The sequence below is a fragment of the Rattus norvegicus genome, chromosome 5, assembly GCF_021556685.1.
Source record: "Rattus norvegicus strain SHRSP/BbbUtx chromosome 5, alternate assembly SHRSP_T2T, whole genome shotgun sequence".
Classification (NCBI taxonomy): Eukaryota; Metazoa; Chordata; class Mammalia; order Rodentia; family Muridae; genus Rattus; species Rattus norvegicus.
Window position 1 is genome coordinate 71,205,264 of NC_141538.1, and position 22,152 is coordinate 71,227,415.

General features: G+C 38.4%; 1 pseudogene; it reads left to right on the forward strand.

Annotated features, from left to right (window-relative positions):
- The first annotated feature begins 19,959 nt into the window (after positions 1–19,959).
- On the forward strand, positions 19,960–20,072 carry LOC120103341 (small nucleolar RNA SNORA17; annotated as a pseudogene).
- The last annotated feature ends 2,080 nt before the right edge of the window (positions 20,073–22,152 follow it).

The following is a 22,152-nucleotide window of genomic DNA, read 5'->3' on the forward strand; positions in this document are numbered from 1 at the left end:
ACCAATTCCCCCGGTGTTTCTTTTATTTGTTTCTCTACTTCCTTGGTGCCCAAGGACAATTTAGTTATAGTTTGAAAGAAAAACCTGAGAGTACCAGTTGTAAATCTCAGCAGATGCCAGGATGACTTGTGGAAGCAGAAGAGACAATAATGCCTGTTTAGTTAGAGATTGAAGTCAGCAAGAAACCCCTGTTGAGGTTTGGTCTATTGCTGACATATTGTAGTGCTAAATTCTATACAGCCAGGTCCTGGCCTAAGTGAGACTTCCCTTGCTTACAAGCTTTTGTTGTGCAAACTTTGCTCCTAGATTTAAAACTGTTGGTTAAATAAGATGGACTGCAGCAAATAACAAGAGGGATTAGAGTTAGGTAGGTGAGGAGTGACCTGGTTAGTGGAGGAAAGAATAGGAGGAAAGAGGAAGGAAGTGGTGGTGGTGGGGAGAGAGAAAGCAGCCATTAGTGGAAAGGAACCCGTGCACATGGCAGGAGAAACAGTAAGTATCTGGGTACACTGCTGGGGAGGTGGACAGGCCAGCAGTTGGAAAAGTAGATTGGGGTGACTCCAAGAATTGTCAAAGCCAAGTGAAATAACAGTAGTCTGAGTCTCATTTATTTGTAAGCAAGTCAGGGATAAACTTAAATTGGTTGTGTTATATTTTATAAAAATATAAAGAGAGAAGGAATATGTTTGGTGGATGGGTAATCAGGTGGGGGGAAAGGGTTGCCTCTGTGGGTCCATGCTGAGGCATCCCTTTCCCCTGAGGGACAACAGAATAGAACATATTCATGGCAAGGGGAGGAGAGTTGAAAGGGTGGTAGAGAGAGAGAAAGGCAAGGAGAGAGAGTACAGAAGTAGAGGCCAGTGATAGGCACATAGAAAGAGAGGTGCTGGGGAATGAAGAGACGGGGAGAAGGGGACAGACTGGAAGCTAGAAGGCAAGAGAGCGGGGAGGGGGCAAGCAGCCCCCAGCGCACCTGGCTGTTGCCAGGTAACTGTGAGGCAGAGCTTAGACAAGATGCTAACAGGTTTTTCTACAAGTCCCTTGATAGACTAGCTGAATTGGAACTGGTGTGTATGTTGGATGGTCCTAGAGAGTTCCAAAGAATAAAGAAGCCCAGAATATCCAAGTAGAAGTCCCAGGCAGGTACTTTAGACATAAAGAGATCTAAGAAGGAAAATTATGAATTTCTAAGCATTTCATGAAAAGACGTCCACTTTTACATAGTTATATCTCTACCAGTTACTACTATCGTGTATTCTTTAATACAATCAGGTGAACAATGCAAACTGTGTCACAGAACAACACATTATTGTGAATACAGTCATTTATTATTAAGCAGTTAATACAATGTCATTGCCCCGTAGCTTAGTGTTATCATCAGGTGCATCCTTGGACAGCCAAAAGTTCTTCATAACCAGCTCCTGGACCAGCAATGAGATGTGGCATCTCTAGAGTACAGGGCTGCCCCTGTGTCCATTGCCATGACACCTACCTGACATCCTTTAGCGCGTGTATTACATGAGTCACATGTATCAAGGCCTGGATAAAAGACTCAGCCCCCAACAAGCATCCCCTTCTTCTTCCCTCTTCACAACCCCTCAGAGGCTGCCTCTATCAATAAAACTTTCCACATGAGGTGGCTGGTGTGATTTGTCCAGGATTTTGCTGCATATCCTAATGCTTAGGAAGTTCCAAGTATTTACATGTGGTTCCTCTGGGTGCTTTTTCAGGTCTTACCCTTTTGGTATGTCAATAGTATCTGATGTTGGACCAGGGAAAACTCATTTTTCTAGTCTATACACATTGGTTGTGATTTTTCAACTCCCTTCATGGAGGGAGTGAGATCAGCCTGATCCTATAGGCTTTCAGTGACACCAGAGATTGCTCATGGATTCTAGCGCCCACGTTCTCTCAGAATTCATAGCTTGGTTGTACAAAGGTAATGTTATGGTTTTTGTTGTTGTTGTTGTTGTTGTTGTCGTTGCTGTTTTTACTTTAACTTTCTCTCTGTCTGTAAGACTGTCCCCTAGTTTACCCTTGAAAGGCTTGTCTGATGGAGTCCATGAGGACAATCTCCTTCTCTATTCACTTTAATTTGATGTATCTGAAACTTTAATTATGTCTATAGAAATTCTTATTTCCTTGTCACTAATATTAAAATGTTATCAAATTTAGGTGCTATATCTTAAAATAGTCACTATCCTTATCCAAATCCATAAAGTTGGCATGTCAGAGAATTTATAAGCCTCAGTGAAGTTGGCCTACAGCTCCATTCTACAAGAAAAACACATCTGAGATGTTTTAAGTGAGACTGTAAAAAAAATGCCAAATCTGAAGAGCACAAAGTTTAGCTACTTGTCAAATTGAGTTTACCTATTTTTATTCAGTTTGCTCAAAAATAATAGCAAAAGAAAAAGGGAGCTATGTCCTGGGTCCAGTACTAACACTTTACCATAGACAAGCCTATGATGTGTATCAATTCTGTTAAAAAATCTATATATACCTGCCTTTTATAAGCTTATACTTTATAATTTTTTCAAACCTCTAAATAAGTATTAGTAATCCCCTAATGGCGAATACTCCAGACCCAGATGTCTGTTTGATTGGTTCCTCTCAGCATGGACAAGGAGTTTACCCCCTTTACATGTTCTCTTACACGCAGTACTATAAATAAATTTACTAGATATTGAGCAGTACTCTTCTGGAAGCTGAATGAGTTCATTCTATGAATTATTTAAAATAGGATCTCCTCATTAGCTGACATGTAAGTAATTTCAATTATCTTCCAGAGAATTTTAGAACATCCTTTTGGCATGCAAATAAGATTCAAAAAATTGTGATACAGGTGCTGACAGCATCAATCCTAATATTCCAAAATTTGTTCAGATTCACATTGCTAATTTTCAGTTCCTAGAGAGTGATCCATGCTAGCTGTTCTAGCAGGCAGTTGGGATGCTGACACTTTATTAGAGGTGCTACATAATGGGTCTCATGGGCTGTTTCCTTTTTCAATTAATCATCCACTCTGGTGAATGACAATTGTTGAAGGATAAACAAACTAGTTTATAACCAAAATATCTGCTCTCATTTAGAAGAGACAACTTGCCAACATACAATTTTGGGTATGCAAAATCCCACTTAGCAATCTATTATACATTATTTCTTTAATCCTCCAGAAATATGGATGAGATTTATGAAACCTTGAGACTCAAGTTCATATATACTAATTCGAATTTTTTCCAGGGGGGATTTTGTCCATATATGTGGAGTATGATCGTTCTTTCTTTATTTCCTTTTTATTTTCTGGAGTATGTATAAAGGCAGGTTTATTGGAAAACCATTCTCAGGCAAGGTCACTGATTCCAAGGAGGGAGGCCAAGTGATCACAATGGAGAAGGAGAGAGACGGGAGGGGAAGGGAGGGGAGGGAGAAGTACTGCAAACAAAGAGAGCAAGAGAAGAGAAAAGAGAGAGAGCAAAATGTTTGGATTGTATAGGAAAACACCTCTGGAGGGGATGCCGAGCAGCTGAGGTGGAAAGTTCTGGATAGAGGACAGAGTATGTCAGGTAGGGACTGAGAAATTCTGGAAGAACCTGAAGGTAAGGTCAACCCTGGTATGTTTAAATATGCATATCAGCTGTTTGTCCTGGTCTGAATCCCAACACCCCAGCCCTTTGTTGATTAAATGAATAAGGGGCAATGTAATTGTCTATGACTTCACCTTGATGACATTAGGCTACTATTATCGAGGTGGTGGTAACAGAATGAAATGTTGCCCAAGTCCAGGAAGACCAGTTTGTTTTACTTTCTATACAGATGTTGTGGGAATATCTGGTGATAGCCACTTACCTGGATGCATAATTTGATGCAATACCTGGACCTGGAAGAATGGTTGAGATATCTATCAGGGGCAGAAGATAAGGGTAAAGAGTCTAGGGAGAAACCCTTTTTCTTGGGTGTACATTTGAAAATTTTATGCCCATGCCGTTAGTTAGAGAATAAGGGGCCAGAAAGAGTAAAAATAACTAGGGAAAGGGTAATAGGTCACACCCTTGGGAATAGAAAGTTGGAGAGGGAAACAGACTGTTGATTGACAGTATTTATTTAAAGTACACCTAACCTGTAAGTGGTGCATTCTAGTGGATTCCTCAAGGCTTATATGAATCTTTTTAAGTTTAAAAAAGAGACAAACTTTAGATATGTTAGTATTGCCACTGTCCTCTAATCTTAATTTGCATTTACCAACTTCACAGCATCTTTCTAGATCCTTAAGCACTTTCTTAGAAACTTCCATATCCTCAGACCTTACATAACTTCAACTTTACAATATTTCCTACCCAATTATTCACCATGAGACACAGGTGTTTGATCATTGGGAGCAGTTACTGTAAAGTGAGTTCCTTTAGATAAAGGAATAGTAAAATGTTATTGCTTCACTAGTCTAGTCTCCAGAGACCTGAGAAGGACAAATTACAATATAAATGGCCTGAGTCTCAATTAAAATGACAGAGAATAGTCCAAAGTTCACTACCTAGACAGTTGTCCCAGACTCCTGTGGTTTCCTTGGCACTAGAGGCAGAGGCAGTCTTTGGCCATCCTTCCCAGGAAATGAGGCTTTTTCTGTGGAGGAAGAAAATGGGCAAGACTGATCTTACCTTGACTTAGGCAATGTCAGATAATTAAGTCTCTGGTGTCCTCTTTGTCTACAGTTCAGCCAGGGGCCTGGCAGTGGGTGAGGCAATTGGGCAGGTATGTTCAGTGGCTATCATACCACAATCCAGGAGGAGTCCTTTTTTGTGCCCTTCTTTTCTTGGAGACCTTCATGGGGAGTCACTTCTAGGATTTGGGAGTCTCTGTCATGGTAAGTTTAAGCATCTTAAATGCCATATTTAGTAGGTCTCTGAAGTTCTTGAGAACGATCTATCTATCTAAAGTATATTTGAGTAGACAAATTTTATTTGTTTCTAGTTACCTATGCTAGCCTTAACCTTGAAACATGTACCTTGATTATTAAATATATCTTATATATTTTCACATGGAGGTGAAATTTTGATAATTCATTAAATAAATCTGGTGGCTAGAAAACACCAAAGGTAAATTGTGAGTCTAAGCAGCTGGTTGCAGGAGAAAGAAATAGCATTTTTTTCTCATGCATCTAAGACCAATCTGAAATAAGCATGCAGTGGTCATTTCATACATTTGAAACAGGTAGACCAAACTTAGAAGGATAAAATTGGAATTGTGGTGAGGAAATGTTTTTCCATAACTCACCTTAATCAAGGTGGCTGTGAAGCCATGGCTCTACTCTCTTTATCCCAGTCAAGTGCTGTTTACCTGATGCATATTCTTTCCTACTACCTGCCAGTGTGTAGTTAAGCAGGCACAGAGGACTATTTTCAAATGAACAGCACCTGCAGATACATCCCATATGTGGACACCAAACCTAGACACTAGAGTGCATACCAAGAAGTGCTTGCTGACAGGAGCCTGATATAGCTGTCACATGAGAGGCTCTGTCAGAGCCTGACAAACACAGATGTGGATGCTCGCAACCGACCATTAGAATGAGCACAGGGTCATAAATGGAAGAGTTAGAGAATGGACTGAAGGAGCTGAAGGGGTTTGCAACACCACAGGAAGACCAATAATATCAACCAAACAGATTTCTTCCCCGCCTCACAGAGCTATCAGGGACTAAACCACCAACTACACATGGAGGGACTCATGGCTCCAGCTGTATATGTAGCAGAAGATGGCCTTGTCAGACATCAATGAGAGAAGAGGCCCTTGATCCTGTGAAAGCTTGATACTCCAGTGTAGGGGAATGTCACATTGGGGAGGCTGGAGGAGAACCCTCATAGAAGAGGGGAAGGGAGGATGGTATAGGTATTTCCCATGGGAAACTGGAAAGGGCACAACATATGAAATGTAAATAAATAAAATTTCCAGAACAACAACAACAAAAAAAAAACGCTAAAAACAAAGGAGCAGGCTGCCATCACTGACTCCACAACTACTCCTGTGGCTATGCATGGATGGGAGGGAGGCAGGGCTTGTTGGCACCTGTAGGTGGAGGTCAGATCAGCAGCAATTGTGGTAGCCTCTGAAGCTGTGTTTCAGTGAAGAGGGAGAAGTGAGAACATGTTCCTCCCAAAATTGTGACATAGGGAATTGAGAGACATTTGAATTTTAATTTTAATTCCAATGGCACCCATTCTCTCAGGATTTGCTGGAACCCCCACAGAAATAAGGAGCACCTTCCTGCCTTGGATCAAATAGTTGGGAGTAATCAATAGGCTCAGGTCAAACGTCTTTGAACCAATGCTCTTGGTAGGAACAAAGTCCAGGTCTGCCTGTTTCTGGCAGAGCATCCCAGGGGTCTGAAGACCTAAAAGAAGCACTGAGTATTTCAAGGCTATGGGAAGATGATTGCTCACAGAGTTCATAGTCCACAGCATCAAGTGGAGAGAAAAATAGGGAAAGGGAGTGGTTTCCCATTCCCACATCTCTGGGGAGGGATACAACTCCCCTGCCCAACCCTCAGCACTAAATGATAATTTCTTTCTCTGCCAGTGAAATGTGCTAATTCAAGCCACATCAGAGTATACATAAAGCAAGTTTATTGGAAAATTGATTTTGGGTAAGTTTTCTGGTTGCAAAGAACAAGACCAGGGAAATTGACATCTGGAGGGAGGCAGAAGGGAGGGGAAAGAGAAAGAGAGAAAGTGTGCAAGCAGAAGGAGGTAGAGAAGAGAGAAGCTTATTTTTATTTTTAAAATATTTTTGGTGTGTACTGAGTTCAGGTGTGCGTTTTCTGCTATTCCATGCCATTGGTAATTCATAGAAATTGTTATAATCGTATCTTTATCATTATAAACCCGTTTTCCCTTCAAATTAAAATGTCTTAAAAAATAAACAAGAAACTTTCTTATTCTAAATTCCTAAGTGTTCTATTTTGCCAGTAAGGTGGTTTCAGTAGACATGACCCCCATAGACTCCTGTGTTTGAATGTTTGACCCATTGGACTCGGCACTCTTAGGAAGTGTTAGTGTTTTGAAATAAGTGTGACCTTGTTTGTGAAGTGTGTCACTGTATGGATGTGCTTTGAGAACCTCCTCCTGGCTGCCTGTAGAAGACAGTCTCCTGCTGCTGCCTTTGGATCAAGATGTAGAACTCTCTTCCACCATTATGTCTGCCTGAGTGCTGTCATACTTCCCACCACGATGATGATAATGGACTGAACCACTGAAACTGTAAGCCAGTCCCAACTAAATGTTTTTGCTTATGATATTTGACTTGGTCATAGTCTCTTCACAGCTATAAAACACAATTATTTCCTTTATAAGACTTTCTATGCTCACAGTGACCTTCACAGAAATAGAAACTCTAAGACAACAACAACATATAAAATATATAGATTTTTGTGCCGATGAAGTTTCTACCGGATGGTATATGAATTACAGCATAATCCTGGATAGATACTCCTGGGTAGAAGTATCACAAGGTGAGAGACATGTTTACTTCGTAAAAACATTAACATATCAATTCTGGAGAGATGGCTCAGTGGGTAAGGGTACCTGACTCACAACACTGATTAATTTGTGTTTGAGCCCCTGAATGCAGGAAAGAAACTATTCCTGAAAATAATCCTCTGACATCTACAAGTGCACTATGGCATTGTATAAATACCCACTCTCTCACACACATACAAATAATTAGTAGCATTATTATGTTAGCCCTAGCTGTCCTGGAATTCTCTGTAGACCATATTGAACTCCAACTCACAGAGACTTATCTGCCTCTGCTTCCCAAGTGCTGGGATTAAAGGGATGCATCACCGCTGTTTAGCCAAAATCAAATTTTAATGTTAGTTTATCAAATAATGCAAAAAGTGATTGTAGTTCTCTGTCACTGAGAATTCACAAGATCTCCTTTCCCATACAACCCAAGGTTTACTCTGTGGCTTCACATTCTTATATCATTTATATGTCAACTGCAAGCATCATCACATTTAGAGCAGGGGAATATCTTGGCCTCTTATGCTTACCAGTAGAGCCTTCCTTTACAATTATTCAAATGTTGGTCATTAAATATAACATCTACATTTTCAAATTTATATGTCTGGATTCTTCTGAATACTTTAATTTTGCCTGTTATTCTCAGATTATCCATTCAGTTGCTTTATTCTGGGGGTGGGGATTGTACACTGAAGGGGTTATCAGTACTTTCTGTTCTAAGCAATTACTATGAATAATAAATGATAGTAAGCCATTGATTTTGAACTATCAATTATTATTGATATTAAAATTACTCTAGCTACCAAGAACGATGTTCATCTTCCTTTTGAGCAGCCAGTAAATATTTACCTTCTAAAAGCAAACTGATTTGCTAAGAATTATGTACTTCATTCCAACGCCAATACCAAAGAGCAGTAATATTTTTTCCAAGCATGAAGAGGTGACTCATTAAAACTATCAGTCACAAAATTGCCAAATTATCATTTACAAAAAATATCAGATTTACAAAATATGCGTATGTGTGTATTCTAAACAAATGTTTAACAGGGAATGTTTCTAAATGGTGAGTTTATGACTCATTTCAGGGAAATGAGTTGCAGGTTAAATTACTGTAGCAATCAGAGGCATACTTCACAGGGTACACAAAGAGTAAGGCTCCTTGCTAGAAGCCCTTGTATTGACATGGCTATTTTACATGGCCAACCATATTAACCCTCTCAAGCTAATGCTTACACTAATCACACTGTGTCCACAGACCACATGATACTTCATGTGCTCTCAGGAACTTCAATGAACTGCCTTCCCCAAAACAAACTTTGTAGCTATGCTTTCTAAAGTGAAATTCTAGTTGCCCATATCTCATAGTACGTATTTCACACGCCAGTACTTTTTTGGAATTGATACCCTGAACCTCTGTTTTCTAACTAATTATTTCTAACCAGAAGTTTTTCAGTCAAAAGTGTCCCTCACCATCTTCTGTGATGAATTCACTCATCTTTCCTCAAGAGAATTCCCTTCTTATACAGACATATGATTTATTTGTAGAGTGTTGAAGTCCTTAAAAGTATAATTTCTACTCACTCCTATTCCTTTTATCTCCACTTTTCAATGTTTCCTAAAATGTATTCTTCAACCAAAAACATCATATTTCTCCAGTTCAATTTTCTCTGCTTTGTTGTCTGTACGACAATTGTACAAGTTGGTCTGATAATCTAAACCTATGTAAAGGAAGAAGAAATCTAATGCTACAAAGTTTTCCTCTGCCCTTCACATGAATGGGATGGCACACATACCAATACATATAAAAGAAATGCACACACACACACACACACACACACACACACACACACACACACACACACACACCTGAATAATGAAAGTAAAAATAATAGTAAATTATGAGACATTAGAAAATATTTTTAAAAATTGACAAATGCTCTTATTGAAAAAAGAGTGATAGATCCAAGAAAAATAAAAGTAGTACCAATCCCATTGGTTTGACTGTTTATGTTTGTGATTTTCAATTCTAAATCATGTCAATCATAACACAATTTATCATCTTATAGCTATCATAGCTAATGATTTTTCCCAGTGGAGAGTTTTGGTAATATTTTTTCTCTCCTGGGTGGTTTAAATATATCTACATAATCATATTAAATGTTTTTGTCAGCAGTGCACAACAAGGCTTAGAGTTGTTTAGTTTGGTAATCTCTGCCTATCTGTTAGTGTGTTTAGACTATTAATATTCACACTGTTGACAGTGTGTGGCCATGGATATATCACAGCACATCTGGTTGTCTACTAGTTTCCTTTGTGTAGTTTCTCATGTGTTCTCCACACTTTCAGTTAAAGTTCTTCTTTAATATTTTGCTTTGTTTATTTTGATTTTAATTGTATCTTTGTATCATTTTCAAGTAAACTTAATGTTTATATTATTGTTTATTTTCTGTTGTCCCTGTGTTTAGTCTAATGTTTGTTAGTAACTTATTTAAAAACTATTAATATTTATATTCCAATTCATTCCCTGATATCATTGCATTTAGTCTAAAAAATTTTCATTAGTAACTTATTTTAAAACTTTTAGGTCATCATAATGAGGTTTATTAGAGAATTTTCTTAGGTATGTGCTCTTTTACTCAGTCTTAATTTGTTGCCTTACTCCAGTGTCCTTCTCAATAATACTTGCTTGTACCTGGCTGGTCCTTCCCATACCACATAAACATCACTTCTCTTTTATTTTTGTATGTGACTATTCGACTGTATTCCTTATTGCTATCATCACTTCAGGTCCTCCCTCCGTGTCTAGTTCTCTGACCTACACAAATGCACACAACACATGGACACACACTAATATACTTTTTAAAGCAAATCTTCTATTCATTATTTTACATTAATTATTTCAATTGATCATTTTAATTTCATTCATATATAGTGCCATTATTCACATGAATTCTACTCTTTTCTTTCTTTCTTTCTTCCTTTCTTTCTTTCTTTCTATTGGTTATTTTATTTATTTACATTTCAAATGGTATCCCCCTTCCCAGTTTCCCCTCCATAACCCACTATATCATCCCCTCCCCCTGCTTCTGTGAATGTGCTCCCCCACCCTCCCATGCACTCCCACCTCAATTCCATAGCATTCTCCTATATGAGGGCATTAAGCCTTCACATGACCAAGGGCTTCCCATCCCATTGATACCCAACAAGGATATCCTTTGCTGCATATGCAGTTGGAGCCATGGGTACCCTTCAAGTATATTCTTTGGTTGGTGGTTTAGTCTCTGGGAGCTCTGGAAGGTCTGGCTGATTGATATTGTTGTTCTTCCTATGGGGTTGCAAACACCTTCAGCTCCTTTACTCCATGCCCTAACTCTTGCCTTAGGGTCCCCGTGCTCAGTATGATGATTGGCTAAGAGCATCCACATCTGTATTGTTCAGGCTCTGGCAGATTCTCAGGAGACAGCTATATCACGCTCCTCTCACTAAGCACTTCTTGGCATCAGCAATAGTGTCTGGGTTTGGTGACTGCATATGGGATGGATATCCAGGTGGGCCAGTCTCTGGATGGCCTTTCCTTCACCCTGATTTCCTAGCATCTGGGACTTTCCGGTGGCTAACCCATTTCCCCATCCTTCATTGCTTCACACCTCTAATCAATTTACTGACACTCTGTACATCTCCTCCCACACCTGATCCTCTTCTCCATCAACCCCCTCCCATTCCTCTCCTCCACCCAAGTCCTTCTCACACTACCTCCCATGAATATTTTCTACCTCCTTCTAAATAGGACTGAAACATCCACACTTTGGTCTTTCTTCTTCTTGAGCTTCATATGGTCTGTGAGTTGTATCATGTGTAATCCAAGGTTTTTGGCTAATATCCACTTATCAATGTGTACATACCATGTGTGTACTTTTGTGACTGAGTTATCTCACTCAGGATATTTTCTGGTTCCATCCATTTGCCTGTGAATTTCATGAATTCATTGTTTTTTATAGCTGAGTCATACTCCATTGTGTAAATGTACCAGTGAAGCATGCACCCTTGCTATTTCTTTTGGGTGTATGACCAGGAGTGGTATAGCTGGGTCCTCAGGTAGTTATACTATGTCCAATTTTCTGAGGAACCACCAGGGTTATTTCCAGAGTGGTTGTACCAGCTGGTAATCACACCAACAGTGGGGGAGTGTTCCTTTTTCTCCACATTCTCTCTAGCATCTGATGTCACCTGAGTTTTGATCTTAGCCATTCTGACTGGTGTGAGTTGGAATCTCAGGGTTATTTTGATTTGCATTTTCCTGATGACTAAAGATATTGAACTTACTTTTAGGGGCTTCTAGGCCATTTGAGATTCCTCAGTTGAGAATGCTTCATTTTGCTCTGTACCCTATGTTTAATTGGGTTATTTGGTTCTCTGGAATTTAACCTCTTGAGTTCTTTGTATAGATTGGATATTAACCCTCTATTAGATATAGGTTTGGTAAAGACCCTTTCCCAATCTGAAGGTTGCTATTCTGATGACAGTGTCTTGTGCCTTACAGAAGTTTTTCATTTTATGAGAGACCATTTGTCTGTAGTTGATCTTAGAGCCTGGGCCATTGGTGTTCTGTTCAGGAAATTTTCACCGTGCCTATGTGTTCAAGGTTCTTTTCCATTTTCTCTTCTATTAGATTTAGTGTATCTGGTTTTATGTGAAGGACCTTGATCCACTTGGACTTGAGCTATGTACAAGAAGATAAGAATATATAAAATTGCATTTTCTATATGCTGACCACAACTTGAACCAGCAGCATTTGTTGAATATGCTGTCTTTTTTCTACTGGATGGTTTTGATTTCTTCGTCAAAGATTAGGTGGACCATAAGTGAGTGGCTTTCGCTTTCAGTCTTCAATTCTATTCCATTGACCTGCCTGACTTTCTACCAATACCATGTGGTTTTTATTCCTATTGCTCTGTAGTAGAGGTTGAGGTCAGGGATGTGATTTCCCCCAGAAGTTCTCTTATTGTTGAGAATAGTTTTCTCCATTCTGGGTTCTTTGCTGTTCCAAATAATTTTGCACATTGCTCTATCTATGTGAAGAATTGAGTTGGAATTTTTATGTGAATTGCATTGAACCTATAGATTGCTTTTGCTAAGATGGCCATTTTTACTATGTTAATCCTGTGGATCCATGAGCATGGGAGATCTTTCCATCTTCTGAAGTCTTCTTCAATTTCTTTCTTCAGAGACTTGAAGTTCTTTTTGTACAGATCTTTCATTTGTTTGGTTAGAGTCATACCAAGATATTTTGTATCATTTATGATTATTGTGAAGGTTGTGATTTTCCTAATTTCTTTATCAGCCTTTTTATCCTTTGAATAAAAGAAGGCTACTGATTTCTTTGAGTTAATTTTATATCCGGGCACTTTGTTGAAGTTGTTTATCAACTGGAGGAGTTCTTTGGTGGAATTTTTGGCATCACATAAGTTTACTATCATATCATCTGATTTGGTTCTACTTCTGGGCTTTCCTTTCTTATAACCTGTTCCCTTCTAAGTTAACACTTTATGGTAAGAATTGTGTAATTGCTCGATTTAGATATATTTCAAAATCTGCTTTCAAGAATCTCCCTTTGTCTTTAGCTCTCTCCCTATTGATTATGATGTACAGACTTACATTTCTCTAGACTTATTCTGTGGTATTCATTTGACTTCTTGAATCTCAGAGTATGTGTTTTTGTCAGTTCTCTGTGTTATGGTTTCTATTGTTGTGATAAAACACAATCACAAAATGCAAGTTTGGGATAAAAGGTTTTATTTCAGCTTACAGTTTTACAGTGCAGTCCATCACTAAAATAAGTCAGGGCAGAAGCTAGAGAAGTAGAGATATAGGAGAGAAACCTAGAGACTGGTATGCTGATGCAGAGACCATGAAGGAAGGAAGGAAGGAAGGAAGGAAGGAAGGAAGGAAGGAAGGAAGGAAGGAAGGAAGGAAAGAAGGAAGGAAGGGAGGGAGGGAGGGAGGGAGGGAGGGAGGGAGGGAGGGAGGGAGGGAGGGAGGGAGGAAGGAGTGCTGCTTACTGACTTGTTTTCTATGGCTTGTTCAGTCTGATTTTCTATGCCATCCTGGACTAACTATGCAAAGATGTCACTGTCCACAATGAACTGAGTCTTCCTATATCAGTCACTAAGTAAGAAAATGCCCTGCAGACTTGCCTACAGGCAAATCATATGGAGGCTTTTTCTGAACCTAGTGTCTTTCTTGACAAATGATTTAAGTTTATGGAACATTGACATAAAACTAGCTAGCATACCAACTTTGAGAAGTTTATGGTATTGTTTCTTAAAAGAACTATTTGGAATTATACCTTTTCTTCCCTGCTGTAGGGACTCCAGTTATAACAATGGAATGGTTTTTGCTATTATCCAGCTAGTTTTCCTATCCTGTTTCTTTTCTCCAGTGTTGATTTTTGGAGGATCTTTACTGATATATTTTCACATTTGGTGACTTTTACTGTTTCATGTCAATTTTATGATTAAGAGCCAATAAAAATTTGTTTTATTATTATTTTACTTTTTATTTAATTTGTGTGTGTGTGTGTGTGTGTGTGTGTGTGTGTGTGTGTGTGTGTTTGGAGGCTAAAATCAACATTGGGTTTCATTCTCTCTTGCCTCTTACCTTGATTTTTGAAACAAGGTCTCAAAACTGAACCCTATGGATCATTATTAATGATAGGATGACTGTACAGAATATTTCAAGGATCTACCTATCTTCCCCTCCCCAAAACTGGCATTGCAAGTGCATACCTCCATATCCAAATGTTCTCCTTGGTTCTAAGGATCAGATATATGTCTCCATCTTTGTATGGCTAGCACTTTACTGACTGAACCACTCCTAGTCAATCATTTTATTTTTGAAATCTTTCAGTGAATTATTATATTTAATAGGTGAATAGGAGTGCTTCTATTTCCTATTTGAACATGTTAGAATAAACAATTTTTCATGTATATCCAATATAATATTATTATTCTATTAATTGCCCTTTTACTTATGAGCATAAGCATTCGTTTTATGTTAAAGACTTTGGATTACTTCATGTATATTTTATGGCAATATTTTTATTTAATTAACCAATTAATTTAATTTATCTATTTAATTTATTTAATTTTTTATTTAATTCATCTTGGCAATTGAATCTCGATTAGACCATATCAACCACTCTACCATGAATCATGGCTGGAATATCAATTCACTTTTTCACCCATTCCTGGGGTTTTTCAAACTGGTCTTAGATGTGCTTCACCAAGCAGTCAGTCTATGACCTTAAGATGATAACACATGAATTTCCCAAAGACTTTGCTATGTTTATTGGGATAAAATACACATGTATAAACCTTGTAGTGTAATTTAATAAAGACAATCCTCTAGATTTTCCAAGCACTTTTTCTTTGTAATCTCTGTAACACTTCAAATTCCCTGGGGCTGACTCTGCTGCTATGTGAAGGACAGGAACTTAGAGTGTGAAGCAGTAGCAAAAACCGTGATGAGGGAAAAAGTATGTGGAGAAAATTGAACGAAGCCCTCTGAAACTTTATCTCAGTTTAAACAAAATTTATTTATGTCATGGTGTTTGGATCCTTTGTTTTTGTTTGTTTTTTGTTTTTTTGGGTTTTTTGTTTGTTTTTGGGTTTTTTGTTTGTTTGTTTGCTGTAAGCCAGCTCTGGATCTTTGGTTCTTTCTTGAAGGCAGCCAAAAGGGAAGAACATTGTCAGGGGCAAGACTTGGTCTTGCAAGAGATTAAGGTTGTTATAATAATGTTCACCTGCCTTGATTCTAAGTTAGTTTGAGCTTGAAGCTGCAGGCCTCTGGGGAAATTAACACATGTTGCTTAAGAACAGTGTGACAAGGACTGTCCTAGGCTTGGAATGCGTTTCTAAGAGAAGTGGTGTCTGGGAACAGTGTAGAAAAATGACTTGAAGTCAAATCATGGATCCAAACTGAAGACCTTTGTTTTGCTTGATACAGCTTTTCCAGTTTGCTTCTCTATGTTCTGCTTTCTCTCTGGGGATTTCTCTGTCTATATTCTGCTTGCTTGCCATTATAAGAGATCTGCCTATGCCCTGCTTGCTTGACTGTGGGTGGGGGAGGTAGAGGGGCGGTGGTGATGGGGTTGGGGAGGTGGGGGGTGCTGGCTGGCAATCTGGCCGGCTGACTGTCTCTGTGTCTGTCTTTGTTCTCTAAGCAGTTCCCTCTTTTTATCCTAAAATATTCTCTGGATAGCTCATCTCTTACAGAACAGAGGTCCAGTCAGTATTTAATTTTACATATAAATCCAATTATTTACTCCAGGTTCCATTTTGCTCATCTTATAATCAGCATCTCTCTTATTAATTATATATATATGTATATATATGTGCATATATATATATATATATAATTAGAGAATTTAGAGAGCTTTTCCATAGCCTTAAAGACTATCCTGAATGTCTGATTATCATAGAATCATTAATTTAATGGAATGATATTTTTAGGAAGAATGTGAAATATGTACATTATATACAAACAAGCCTTACATTCACAACAGGCATTGACACTCATGGAGGCTCACACTGAAGTCCTGTCCCAGGGGCAGGAACAATGTCAATCTGTCTACTCCAGGATCATACCAGCTACCAGCAGGGGATTAAATAAAGAAGTAATTACTATGACTCCTTTCTCTCTTGTCTGGAGACATTGCCTCTTCTTTTCCAGGCAGGACAGAGGTTTGGAGCCATAAACTTTTATTGAACCAGAAGAGTCATGCTAGCAGAAGGAAAATCTTTTAATATGCATAAACATGCATACATTCAAATACACATTCATTCACACATGCTCATATACCTTCATGCATTGCTGTTGGGCTCAGCTACTTAAATCATATTTATATGCTTACACACACACATCCTTACTCACATATGCATATGAGACAAAAGCCCAAGTGCCAGTGCAGGAAGAACTCATTTATTCTGGATGAAAAATGAGCATCAATATTTATTGAGCGGAGGAAGAAAAATCTTTTACCCTTTTATTGCTAAACGAATTAAATCCAAGTCTGTTAAAATAAATAAATAAAACTTTAAAAAAGCTTTGTCCTCTTCATTAAGACTAAGGGTAGCTTGCTGCTCAAATATGACCTGTTCCATCCCATGGTAAGGAGAAGCCTGCTCTTTCTGTTCTCTCTATAAATTCTTTATCTCTTTTTATCTCTCTCATTCTCTGTCATATTTTGCTACATTCTGCTGCCTTAGTTTCTATTTCTCTTCCTGCATTCTGCTTTCTTCTGCTGCTGCTGTTTTCCTTTCCAGATAAAGTAAATATATATTGGACAGATACTTGCCAATTACTTTTTACTCTTTCTTTTGCTTTATACTACTGTTTATCATGCTTACTATTTTATTTTTTTTCTTTTCAGTGTATCTTTACAGGCTTTGTCTTAGAAGAAAATAATAAAACATTTTAAAGCAACATTGTTGAAATGCTTTTTTTCTGCTGCTTAATGACCTCATTCCTGTTTTATTTTTTAACTGTTTTAGAACAATACAATATATTTTTCAAGCATCTCATATTTTTAAAAAGTTCACTAAAAGTTCAAACATAAATTCAAATCATAAATTGAATAAGAGATGTTTAAATATGTTTCCATTTAGACTAGTTATCTAGCAAGACATTCATCATCTGTCGCTAGTTCCACAGATTCATTGAGAGTCAAAATCCATAATTTTTGTGTCTAAGTTAGCATTGGAGTTTTGTATACATAAGTTCAATCAATATTTATCCTCTGTCCTTGCACCTACAATAAATCATAAATTTCCTTTTATTACCTTTGAGTAATTGTTTTATAGCTTTATGGAATGTATTCTAAATTGAAAATGCCTTCTTTATATCTCAGAAGCAATTAACTCTTGGCATGTGAAGACTGGCAGAGTTCTAATTGCAATTTTCATATCAGAGAAGGCTTTAGTTGCAGTCCTACTATAAAGGGCTTAATAATTATTAGTATAATTTTAGGAATTCCTGTAGAGTCATGATTATGAATTAAGAAATCACTTATTTATTTGTATAGCATTACTATTATACCATTGATCTGCAGAAAATCTGCCCAATATGGTGGGCTAATGCTCAGGGATTATATATTACTTTACTTTAACATATAATATATAGAAAACGTATATCTATAGCAGGAATTGAAAATATTATCCTTTTAGTCTTGCCTGCAAGGGCTCATTCACTGCAGTGCACAGTCCATGGTGAAACCACCCCAGGAAGACCACCTGCTAGTCTTTAGTTTTTCCTAGATGGCTCCTGACAATTTGTTTTAATTTGCTTTGTTCTTTGATATCCCCAACATAAGATTCTTGGAGTTAATAGAGGAGAGAACAGAAAAACAAAATAAATAAATAAATAATAGTAAGGATTGGGGGGAAAGAAAGAGAAAGAATGCAAGGAAGAAAGAAGGAGAAGGAAAGAAGAAAAGGAGGGAGAGAAGGAAGGAGGAAGCAGTAGGGAGAAAGGTTCAAAGAAAAGAAGAAACAATCTTAGTTCATCTCCTAGGTTAAGAACTTTCTTTCAGCAACTTTAGTGTTCAAAGCCAGCAAGCTCTACACAGTGTTTAAAGCCAGGAAGCCCTGCGTAGTATTCTCTGTATTTGCTCTTCTGTGCTCTATCTTGATTCATGATTTCAAACTCCAATGGGTCAGGACTACTAGGAAGAAAATGACAGTAAGCTTAGTCGGTTTGATGATATTTCAGAACACACATTCCTTTTTGATGTCTCTGCTACTGTTTACTCTAGAAAGTCTTTATATATCTGTGCCATTCATTCTGTCAGGGATGTGACAGAGAAAAGTACTCTTAATCTATGGTTGAAAGGTGGAACTTTATTCATACTTCTTTTGGGGAATTTAATGGATATAGCTTGTCTTTCAAGGTTTGACCCCCTAAGTCAGCCCCTGCAAAATGATTTTGTTACCACAATTATAAGAATATTTCACTTACCTAGTTGTCTCTTCACACCATTATATCTGCTACCCATCTTGTTTTAACCTTTATATTGCCTTTAGTTATGCTACCATTAATCTAGTTACTAAATTTCAAATATTTTCTCATAAAAATATAAGTTCATTAAATCACTGTCAGTCAATAGCAATATACTCATTCACATTCAGCATGCATTGTCAATCCTTGTAAAATAATTATGTGGCAAATCATTTTGGTTAAATTAAAGAATGAATGTCATAGTGTATTTTCTTAATGTAGTTTATTTATAACACAATCTTTATCTGTATGAGTGTACAAGAAGAATAAATAACTATACAGAAGAAAAATGTATATACACCTTATCTTTTTCCCTGTAGAATTCTATACATAAGTAAGAACTTGCTTGGTAAATCAGAAAATGATTTGAAATAATTCTCGATATTATGGTATTAAACTTAGTACAAATTTCTTAGTGTTTAAATACTATAATAAAGGAATAATATGAGAATAATTTTAAGTATATTTATGAGTTGATTATGTACTTTTTAAATCAGATGTGCATTGCTTAATTTTACTTTCAGTGGCAATTTCCCATTGACCTGCATCACTGAACTCTTTTATTCAGAAGAGCAGCATTCCCACTGTGAAGAATATTCTCTTTAAGATGCTCTAACCCCAACATAATCAAGCACCTTAAATAGAAAGGACAGCCAGTTTATGTGTCTCACATGAACACACAATTTGTTTTTTGTTTGTTTGTTTGTTTGTTTGTTTTTCTGGTAGTAAGTTTAAATAGAAAAGTATATTAAGAGCATTACAAGATCAATAGAAGCCCTTTAAGCATTCAATATGACTGCTTAAGTTAGATTGCATGTTGGTACTCTTGCTTTATAAATAATGAAGGATGATTTGAACAGAAAGAATCTATTCTAATTTAGTTTTCAAAAAAAAGTTTTAAATTTCTGAACCAAGGACCTAGAGGGATGTCTCAGTCTTAAAGCAAACTCAGTGTTCTTGCTAAGGACCTGGGTTCAGTTACCTGCCCTGGTAGGACAGCTCACAACCTTCTGTAACTGAAGTACCATGGAATCTGACAGTTACACGGTGGCTTTTTTGTGAACAATGCAAACATGCACTACAGGCAAAACTATCTATACACATAAAAGTAGGAAGCTAAAACTTTAAAGATAATTGAAAATATAAAGCCTCTGGACCATTACACATAAAGCTAACTTGGCATATAATGAGTCAATTTTTGAAAGGGGAGGTTAAGGAAAAGTAAGTGAGAAGCTAAGGTGTTACAGAAATATAAATTCTTAAGCAACATTTCTATTAATAAAATAAGGTAACATGATTCTTCTTGGAAAATAAGAAACAGACATTTATTTAAATTTCAGAAAAGACTTCGGCAAGCTCTTATATCTGCATTTAAAAACAGCAGGTCATGCCTGCCCCTAAAGGGCACATGTATGTAAGTAGGTGGCAGAAAGGAGAGAGGTTATGCCTATACTCAGTGTTCTGACCGATTAGAATGATTAGAATGATTAGAAGCCTAAGTCGCCCCAAGAAACGTGAGCTTGGCACCAGGGGGCCAGAACATGGAACTAGCCTGAGCTGACCGCCAGTCTGGTGGAGGTAGAGGGGGTGAGACCATGCCCCGAATGACCCCACCTGGTGCCAGAATGCATGGATGTAGCATAGCACTTCTGAGGCCACCTCTGAGATGGCCTTAGACACTCAGAGACAGCAGGCAGGCACCACGAAGGAACAAGTACATGGTGGAGAAATAAAAGAGAAAGAGAAACAAAAGGATGTGGGCACAATGAAGAGAGGCAGAAGGAGACTTCAAGGTAGTGAGGGGCAGCCTGATGTGAGTAGCTGGTGATGCTACTTAGGACTATGGTGGGGTCCTGATCTGTGCTGCTGCAGACACCACACTTGGTTCATTGGCCCTTCAGCGGCAGGAGTCTGTTACTACAAAATGCCAGGCAGATAGGCTGATATGGGCTGCCATGTGGGGACATGTTAATATCTGCAGGCTGTGCACAACTGGCCTTACCAATCTTTTGGGCATTTTGGGAAATCTAGTCCTGGGAGCATGAATGTAGGGCTGAACCCTACCCCAAGCCAGCTGAAGTCCTCCCAGTAAAAGGACAATGGAAACTCCATTTGTTTCCATTTTAAGGTCAAAGCCTGAGTTCCAAAAAGGCCTTAAGCCATTAGCCTCAAGAATAGGCTACAAGTCTGAGAAACTAGGTCATAAGACACCAACTCTAGGAACAGAGCAAAAAACCAGAACAAGACCATCATATCTTAAAGAACTGCCTGGGATAACCACTAAATACATACATACATACATACATACATACATACATACATACATACATAGGGACATATCTCAGAATGAGCCATCTGTGCCGGGTAGCCCTATTTCACCACATGGTTGACCATTCATGACATGGAAATGAAGACCACTGACCACACATCATTGAACATTAATGACATAGGAATGCAAACCACTGATTACCTGTGACCCCCTAGCACTCACCAAAAAATTTTAGATTATCTAATCCTTCTAGAGAGTTTCCCCAGTTCCCTATAACAAGGCCTGCATGCCTTTGTCTGGGGTTGCCATTTGGGAGAAGGGTTGATCACCGATGCTGGGTGTTTCTGCGGAATAAACATTGTCTTGGCTTACTATCTGAGTTTGGGGTCTTCCTTCAGCGATTTTCTGGTCCTTACCCAGAAAGCACAGTTGAGCTGGCTATGACTGCAGAAGGTACGGGTGAGCACTTCCGAAGGTATGAGCACTAGAGGGCAGGACCTGGCTCTTGCTAACATTGAATGGGCCAGCGTGGGGGAGGGCAAAGAAGCTTGCTTGCCCTGATGGTATGGGTGCAGGAGAGCAGGCAGGTTGACCAGACAATTCTCAGGCCCAGATCAAAGCGTTAGGTTGTAACTTCTACTCGCCGTTTAAAGCCTGGAAATCTGTCTCCCTTCCTTTTTCAACCCAGCCCGCACTGAAAACCTCCTAACAAAGAAATGGCTCCAAGAGCCATGTTCTTCATTCTTGACAGTTGTTACAACCTCCTCTTCTAATGCTTCCAGCCACCCAAATCTACACGTAAATGCTCAGCTCATGACCATGCTTCTGTACAAATCCAGCTTAGAGGGGATGTGTATCACGCTTCACCTACAGCGTATAAAATGTCCCAGCCCTAGCCCAGGTGCGTGATTTCTCAGCTCTCTTCTTTGGAACTCATCAGTCTCTGAATAGTACCTAATAAACCAGCCTTTATTTATTTTAATATTGTCTGATCTAGGCTATATTGGCATCACCAAGGGAGAGAAAATGACTGTCACTGGGACTTTGAATTGGCCCACCCCATTATCTAACACATCGATTAAATGCCGGGGTGAATGAAGGAGCTGATCCTACTAATGCAAAGCTGCACGATTAACAAGGCACGGGGCAACAACACGACATCTGAGAGGGGACACAGTGAGATTCCAGTATGGCTTTCTGTAGTAGAAGCCAGAGGCCTCTTACCAGGCTAAAGATGCTTTGGAATGAACCTCTGGAAGAGAAGACGGTAGAAAAAGCTGATACTGTGGGGAACACTGACATACTACAGCCTTT